Source organism: Rhinopithecus bieti, unplaced genomic scaffold (genome assembly GCF_001698545.2).
Source record: "Rhinopithecus bieti isolate Rb0 unplaced genomic scaffold, ASM169854v2 scaffold_5007, whole genome shotgun sequence".
Lineage (NCBI taxonomy): Eukaryota > Metazoa > Chordata > Mammalia > Primates > Cercopithecidae > Rhinopithecus > Rhinopithecus bieti.
This window is the reverse complement of record NW_016804734.1, coordinates 454,253-463,439: the sequence shown is the minus strand read 5'-3', so window position 1 is coordinate 463,439 and position 9,187 is coordinate 454,253.

Genomic DNA, 9,187 nt, shown 5'->3' with positions numbered 1-9,187 from the left:
TGATAGTGAGTTCTCATGAGATCTGATGGTTTTATAATTGTGTGGCCCTTCCTCCTTCATTCACTCTTTCTCTCTTCTTCCTGCTGCTGTGTGAAGTGGTGGCTGCTTCCCATTCTATCCTGCCATAATTGTAAGTTTCCTGAGGCCTCTTTAGCTGTGTGGAACCTCTTTCCTTTATAAATTACCCAGTTTAGGGCATTTCTTTACAGCAGTGTGAAAAAGGACTAATACAGTAAATTGGTACCGGTGGAGTGTAGTACTGCTATAAAGACACCTGAAAATGTGGAAACGACTTTAGAACTGTGTAACAGGCAGATGTTGGGACAGTTTGGAGGGCTCAGAAGAAGATACGAAGATGTGGGAAAGTTTGGAACTTCCTGGAGACTTGACGAATGGTTTTGACCAAAATGCTGATAGTGATGTAGACAATGAAGTCCAGGATGAGGTGGTCACAGATGGAGATGAGGAACTTACTGGGAACTGGAGTAAAGCTCATTCTTCCTATGCTTTAGCCAAGATACTGGTAGCATTTTGCCCCTGCTTTTGATATCTGTAGAACTTTGAAATTAAGAGAGATGATCTGAAATTGGAACTTATGTTTAAAAGAGAAGCAGAGCATAAAGATTTAGAAAATTTGCAGCCTGACTTTGTGGTAGAAAAGAAAAACCCATTTTCTGGGGAGAAATTCAAACCAGCTATAAAAATTTACATAAGTATTGAGGAGCCAAATGTTAATAGCCAAACAATGGGGAAAATGTCTCCAGAGTGTGTCAGAGATCTTCAAGGTAGCCCCTCTCATCACAGGCCCAGAGGCGCAGGAGGGAAAAATTGTTTCATAGCACAGGCCTAGGGTCCTGCTGCTCTGTGTAGTGCCAGGACTTGGTGCCCTGCATCCCAGCCACTCCAGCTCTAGCCATGGCTAAAAGGGGCCAACGTACAGCTCAGGCCATTACTTCAGAGAACACAAGAGCCTCAAGCCTTGGCAACTTCCATATGGTGCTGGGCCTGCAGGTGCACAGAAGTTAAGAATTGAGGATTGAAAACCTCTGTCTAGGTTTCAGAGGATGTATGGAAATGCCTTGATGTCCAGGCAGAAGTCTGTTACAGGGGTGGAGCTCTCATGGAGAACCTCTGCTAGGGCCATGTGGAGGGAAAGCATGGGGTTGGAGGCCCCACACAGACTGCCCACTGGGGTGCTGCCTAGTAGAGCTAAGAAAAAAGCCATGCTTCTCGAGACGCCAACAGCTGCATCACTTGGAAAAGCCACAGGTTCTCAACACCAGCCCATGAAGGAGCTGTCCAAGGCCATGGGAGCCTACTCCTTGCATCAGTGTGCCCCAGATGTGAGATACAGAGTTAAAGGAGATCATTTCCGAGCTTCAAGATTTAATGACTGACTCATTGAATTTTGGATTTGTATGGGGCCTATAACCCCTTTATTTTGATAAATTTCTCCCGGGAGAATTTATCAAATTGCTAGACCCCCATTGTATCTTGCATATAACTAACTTGATTTTGATTTTACAGGCTCCTTGGCAGAAGGGACTTGCCTTGTCTCAGAAGAGACTTTGAACTTGAACTTTTGAGTTAATGCTGGAATGAATTAATATGTGTGGGGACTCTTGGGAAGGCATGATTCGTTTTGAAATGTGAAAGGAACATGAGATTTTAGAGGGGTCAGGGTGGAATGACATGATTAGGCTTTGTGTCCCCACCCAAATTTCATATTGAATTGTAATCATCAGGTGTTAAGGGAGAGACCTAGTGGGAGGTAATTGGGTCATGGAGGTGGTTTCCCCCACGGTACTTTCATGATAGTGAGTGAGTTCTCATGAGATCTGATAGTTTTATAATTGTTCAGCAGTTCCTACTTTGTTCACTCTTTTTCTTTTTCTCCTGCCACCTTGTAAAGAGATGCCTGCTTCTCCTTTGCCTTCTGCCATGATTGTGAGTTTCCTGAGACCTCCCTAGACATGCAGAACTGTGAGTCAATTAAACCTCTTTCCTCTATAAATTACCCAGTATAAGGCATTTCTTTATAGCAGTGTGAAAATGGGCTAATACAGACACTATGAACACCTTTATATGCTCAAACTAGAAAATCTAGAGAAAATGGATAAATTCAAATGGAAACATACAACCACACTAGATTAAATCAGGAAGAAGTAGAAGTCCTGAAAACCAATAACAAACAGCAAGATTAAATCACTAATTAAAAATAAAATTGTCAAGAAAAACAGTCAAGGACCAGACAGAATAACAGCTGAATTCTACCAGACATTCAAAGAAGATTTGGTACCAATCCTACTAAAACTATTCTACAAGACAGAGAAAAAGGGAATCCTCCCTAAGTCATTCTATGAAGCCAGTATCACCATAATATCAAATTTAGGAATGGACATAACATAAAAAGAAAACTATAGACCAATATCCCTGATGAACACAGATGCAAAAATTCTCAACAAAATACTAGCTAACTGAATCCAACAGCACATCAGAAAGATAATACATTATGAACAAGTGGGTTTTATTCCAGGGATGGAGGGATGATTCAACATACACAAGTCAATAAATATGATGCTTCACATAAATAGAATTAAAAACAACAAACATGATTATCTCAATAGATACAGAAAAACATTTGGTTACATCCAGCATCCCTTTATGAACTCTCAATAAAATAGGCATAGAAGAGATTTACCTCAAAGTAAAAAAAAAAATACAGGAAAAACCCACAGCCAACATCTCACTAAATGGGGAAAAGTGGAAAGCATTCCCCCCAAGAACTGAAAAAAGACAGGGAAGCCCACTTTCACCACTTCTATTCAACATAGTACTGGAAGTCCTAGCCAGAGCAATCAGGCAAGACAAATAAATAAAGTGCATCAAATTGGAAAAGCGGAAGTCAAACTATTGCTGTTTGCCAATATAATTGTTATTCTTAGAAAGCCCTAAAGACTCATTCAATAGGCTACTGGATGTGATAAACAAACTCAGTAAAGTCTTAGTTTACAAAAATCAATGTACACAAATCAGTGGCACTGCTATATACTAACAACAACCCAGCTGAAAATCAAATCAAGAACTCAATCTCTTTTACAACCGCTACAAAAATATAAAATAAAATACCTAGGAATATACTTAACCGAACAAGGTGTATTAGTCCATTTTTATGCTGCTGATAAATACATACCAAAGACTGGGCAATTTACAAAAGAAAGAGATTTAATTGGACTTACAGTCCCACGTGGCTGGAGAAACCTCACAATCATGGCAGAAGGCAAGGAGGAGCAAGTTTTGTCTTACATGGATGGTAACAAGCAAAGAGAGCTTGTGCGGGAAAACTCCACCTTATAATCACCATCAGATCTCATGAGATTTACTCACTATCACAAGAACAGCATGGAAAAGACCTTTCCCTATGATTCAGTTACCTCCCACCAAGTCCCTCCCGCAACCCATGGTTATTTGAGATGAGATTTGGATGGAGACACAGCCAAACCATATCACGGGTGAAAGATGTCTACAAGGAAAACTACAAAACACTGCTGAAAGAAATCACAGATGACACAAACAAATAGAAACACCCCATACTCATGGATGGGAAGAATCAATATTGTATAAAAGACCATACTACCCAAAGGAGTCTATAGATGCAATGCAATTCCCACCAAAACACCAACATCATTTTTCCCAGAACTAGAAAAAACAACCCTAACATTTATATGGAACTAAAAAAGAGCCTACATAGCCCAAGCAATACAAAGAAAATTGAACAAATCTGGAAGCATAACATTACTGAACTTCAAATTATACTACAAGTTTATAGTTACCAAAGTAGTATGGAACTGGTATAAAAATAGACACTTTAATCAATGGACAGAATAGAGAATCCACAAATAAAGCCAAATGCTTACAGCCAACTGATCTTCAACAAAACATTAAAAACATAAGTTGAGGAATGAACCCCATTCAATCAACGGTACTGGAAAAACTGGGAAGCCACATGTAGACAATAAAACTGGATGCCCATCTCTCACTTTATACAAAATTAACTAAAGATGGATCAAAACTTAAGTCTAAGATCTAAAACTATAAAATTATAGAAGATAACATGGAAAAAAAACTTTTCTGGACTTTGGCTTAGGCAAATAATTCATGCCCAAGACTCCAAAAGCAAATACAACAGAAACAAAAATAAATAAATTGGACTTAATCAAACTAAAAAGCTTCTGCACAGCAAAAGAAAATCAGCAGATTAAACAACAACCCATAGATTGAGAGAAAATATTCACGAACTATGCATCTGACAAAGGACTAGTAACAAGAATCTATAAGAAACTTAAACAAATTAGTAAGAACAAAACAATCCCATCAAAATGTGAGTAAAGGACATAAATAGACATTTCTCAAAAGAAGATAAACAGCTGGCAAACATAAGAAAAAATGCTCAATATCACTAATTATCAGAGAAATGCAAGTTAAAACCACAATGAGATACCATCTTATTTCTGCAAGAATGGACATAATTAAAAAGTCAAAAAAAATAAAAAATAAAAAACACCACAACAAAATAATAGATGTTGGCATGAATGTGGTGAAAAGGGAAGACTTTTACACTGCTGATTGGAATGTAAGTTAATACAACCACAACGGAAAACAGTATGGAAATTCCTTAAAGAACTAAATGTAGATCTACTACTCAGCCCAGCAATTTCACTAGTGGATAGCTACCCAAAAGAAAGAAGTCATTATATTAAAAAGACACAAATGCATGTTTATAGCTGCACAATTCACAAGTGCAAGGATGTGGAACCAACCTAAGTACCCATTGATCAACAAGTGAATAAAAAATGTGTTGTATATACACCATGGAATACTATTCAGTCATAAAAATGAGTGAAATTATGTCTTTTGCAGAAACTTGGATGGAACTGAAGGCCATTATTCTGAATTACTTAACTAAGGAATGGAAAATCAAATACTGTATGTTCTCACATATAAGTGGGAGCTAAGCTATGAGGATGCAAAAACATACAAAGCAACATAATGGACTGGGAGGACTCGGATGGGGAGAGGTAGAGAAGGGGGTGAGATATAAAAGACAACATATTGAGGACAGTGTATACTGCTTGGGTGATGGGTACACTAAAATCTCAAAATTCATTACCAATGAACTCATTCATGTAACCAAAAGCCACTTGAACCCCAAAAACTATTGAAATAAAAAAAGGGAACAGTGCCTAAGGGATATGTGGAAAGCCATCAAATCAGAAAACGTGTGCATTGACAGAGTCTCAGAAAGTGAAAAGACAGAAAAAGGGGCAGAGAGAACATTTGAAAAAATAATGGCTGAAAACTTTCCAAATTTAATGAAAGACATAAAATATCCAAGAAGCTCATAAACACCGAGTTAAAATCTCAAAAGACTTACACCAAGACATGTTATAAACAAAAATTAAAAAGACAAAGAGAGAATCTTGAAAACAGCGAGAGAAGTGAGTCATCATCTCCAAGAGATCCTTAATAAGATTATCCATAAATTTCTTATCAGAAACTTTGGGGACCAGAAGGCAGTAGTCTAATATATTCAAAGAGCTAAAAGAAACAAACTGTCAACCAAGAACTCTATGTCTGGCAAAACTGTCTAATATAGTTTGGCTCTCTGTCCCCACCCAAATCGCTTCTCTAATTATAACTCCAACATGTCAAGGGAGTGGCCTGTAATTTCCACGAGTCGAGGGAGAGAGGTGATTGGATAATGGGGGCAGTTTCTCTGATGCTGTTCTCATGATAGTGAGTGAGTTCTCATGAGATCTGATGGTTTTATAAGTGTTTGGAAGTTCTTCCTTTGCTCTTGTCTCTCCACTGCCACCTTTGAAGAAGGTATCTGCTTCCCCTTCCAACATGATTGTAAGTTTCCTGAGGCCTCCTAGCCACGTGGAACTGTGTGTCAATTAAAGTTCTTTCCTTTATAAATTACCCAGTCTCGGGTATTTTTATAGCAGTGAGAAAACAGACTAATACACTATCCATCAAAAGTGAGGGAGAAAGTAAGACATTACCAGATAAACAAAAGCTAAGTGTGTTCATTAGCATGAGACCCCATGCAAGAAATGCTAAATGGAGTACAGCAGGTTGAAATGAAAGGATACTAGACAGTAACTGGAAGTCATATGAAGAAAAAAGATCTCAATAAAGGTAAATGCATGAGCATTAAGAGACTAAAAAATTTAATAATAAACAACTGTTAGTTAAAAGCTGGTATTGTTGTAATCTTGGTTTGTAAATCCACATTTTGTTTTCTATACAATTTAAGAGACTGCTGCTTTTCAAAAATTATTAGTTTATGTTTTTGAGCACAAAGTGTATAAAGACGTAATTTTGTGACATCAGCAATGGAAAGGAGAAACACAGTATCTACTAAAAAAAAGTAGGGTTTTTCAAAGGAGAGCCTCAAAATCAAAAAAGAAAAAGAAAATAAAAAGAAGAAGCAGAGTTTCTGTATGTTAGTGAAGTTAGTCTTGTATAAGTTCAAGCTACAGTGGGATAACTTTAGGATGTTAAAGGTAATCCTCATGGTAGCCGCAAAGAAAATAGCTATGGTATATATAAAGAAAATAAAAATAATTTTAAATATTTCCCTACAAATAAATTAACTAAATAAAAAATAAGAGGGTAATGCAGGAAATGAGAAATAAAGAATCAATAATGCATATAGAAAACAAATTGCAAAAAGACAGAATTTCCCCTTTATCAGTAATTACTTTAAATGTAAATAAATTAAACTCAATGCCTAAAAGACAAATATTAACAGAAGGGGTTAATAAAAAGAAACATTATCCAACTATATGCTATCTACAAAAGATTCATTTTAATCTAAAGACACAAATAGATTGAAATTGAAGGCTGGAAAAATACATTCTATGCAAATAGTAACCAACAGAGAGTAGGTTTGGCTATACCAAAGACAAAACAGATTTTAAACTTAAAAGTTAGAAGAGACAAAGAAGAATATTAACAATAAATAAAAATATTAATATAGGAAGAATATATAGCAGTCAAAAACCTTAATAGACTTAATGATGCATCCTCAAAATATACAAAGCAAAACTGACAGCATTGAAGAGGGAAATAGAGACATACAATAAGAGTTGGAAACTTCAAAATCCTACTCTCAATAATGAATGGAACAATCAGACAGAAGATATGTAAGGAAATGGAGGATTTAACACAATAAAACAACTAGATCTAATAGACATATATAGAACACTCTATATAGCAATACAGAATACACATTCTTCTGAAGTGCAAATGAAACATTTTCCAGGATAGACCATATGGTAGGCCACAAATTAAAATATCAATAGATTTTTAAATAGATATCATAGAAAGCAGTATTCTACAACCACAATGGGATGAAGTTGAAAGAAAATAACAAAACTAAAACTGGAAAGTTTATAAATTTGTGGAAATTAAATCACCCTCTCTTTAAAAACCAATAGATCAAAGAAGAAGTGAAAAGGGAAACTAGAAAATACTTAGAGATGCGTGAAAAAAAAACACAACATATCAAAACTTAAGGGACATAAAAAAGCAATGCCCAGGAAGTGCTATAAGTTATAAATGCTTACATTAAAATTAAGAAAGATCTAAAATAAGCAAGCAAACTTTACAAGTTCAGGAACTAGAAAAAGAACAAGCAAAACACAAAGCAACAAGAATGATGAAAATAATATATATTACAGCAGAGATCACCAAAATAGAGAGTAGAAAAACACTGGAGAAAATCAATAAAACCAGACATTGGTTGCTTAAAAAGATTATGTAAACTGGCAAGCCTTTAGCTAGATGAAACAAGAATAAAAGAGAGAATAATCAAATTACAAACTTTAGAAAGGAAAATGGGGACACTATTGCCTATTTACAGAAATAAAAGGATCATAGGAAAGCGCTAGGAAAAATTGTATGCCAACAAATTGCATAACCTAAATAAAATGAATATATTTCCAGAAACACAAAGCTCATCAACTCTAAATCACATAAAAAAGCTCAAGAAAATCTGAACAAACCTGTAACCAATAAGAAGATCTGATCAGTAAACAAAAAATCTCCAAAAAGAAATGCCCCGAACCTAATGACTTTACTGGTAAATTGTTTCAAACATTTAAAGAATAACTCATAGCAATACTTCGCAAACTCTTCCAAAATATTGAGGAGGGAAATTTTCCTAACTTATGCTGTGAGGTCAATAGTTCCTTGCTGCCAAAGCTAGACAAAGATGCTAGAAGAAAAGACAACTCTAGACTAATATCCTCTATGACAATTGATGCAAATATCCTCAGTAAAATACTAGCAATCTAAATATAATAGCATATTAACAAGCTTATATACAAGTGGGATTAATTTCTTGAATGTAAGGATGGTTCAACACACAAAAGATGATCAATGTCATATACCATATTAATAGAGTGAAGTAAAAAAATTCACAATCATCTAAATCAATGCAGAAAAATGATTAGACAGAATCAACACTTTTCCATTACAAAAACATATAACAAACTAGGAATAGAAGAAAACTACTTGAATTTAACTAAAGCCATGTATTTAAAAATATACAGTAAACATCATACTTAATGGTGAAGTACCGCAGGCTTTTCCTCTAAGATCAAGAATAAGACGAGGATTTCTGCTTTTACCACTATATTTAACAGAGTACTAGAAGTCCTTGCCAGAGCAATTAGGTATAAAAATAAAATAAAAACTATTTGAAATTAATCAAAAGAAGTAACATTATCTCTGTTCATAGAGGACACAATGTTGTACTTAAAAAATACTAAAAATTCGACAAAGGAACTATTAACACTAATGAATGAATTCAACAAAGTAATAAGATATAAAGTCACATACAAGATTCAGTTGTATTTTATACACTAAAATAAACAATCTTAAAAGTAAAAATAAGCAATCTTAAAAGTAAAAATAAACCATCTTAAAAGAAAATTTTTAAAAGCTTCCATTCACAATAGCATCAAAAATAATAAAATACTTGGAAATTTATTTAATCAAAAAGAAAAAATACAATAAAAATAATAAAATATAATTGAAATAAGTTAAATAATACATAAATAAAAAGGAAACACATCCATGTTCATGAATTTAAAAACTTAAATTATTAAGATGGTTT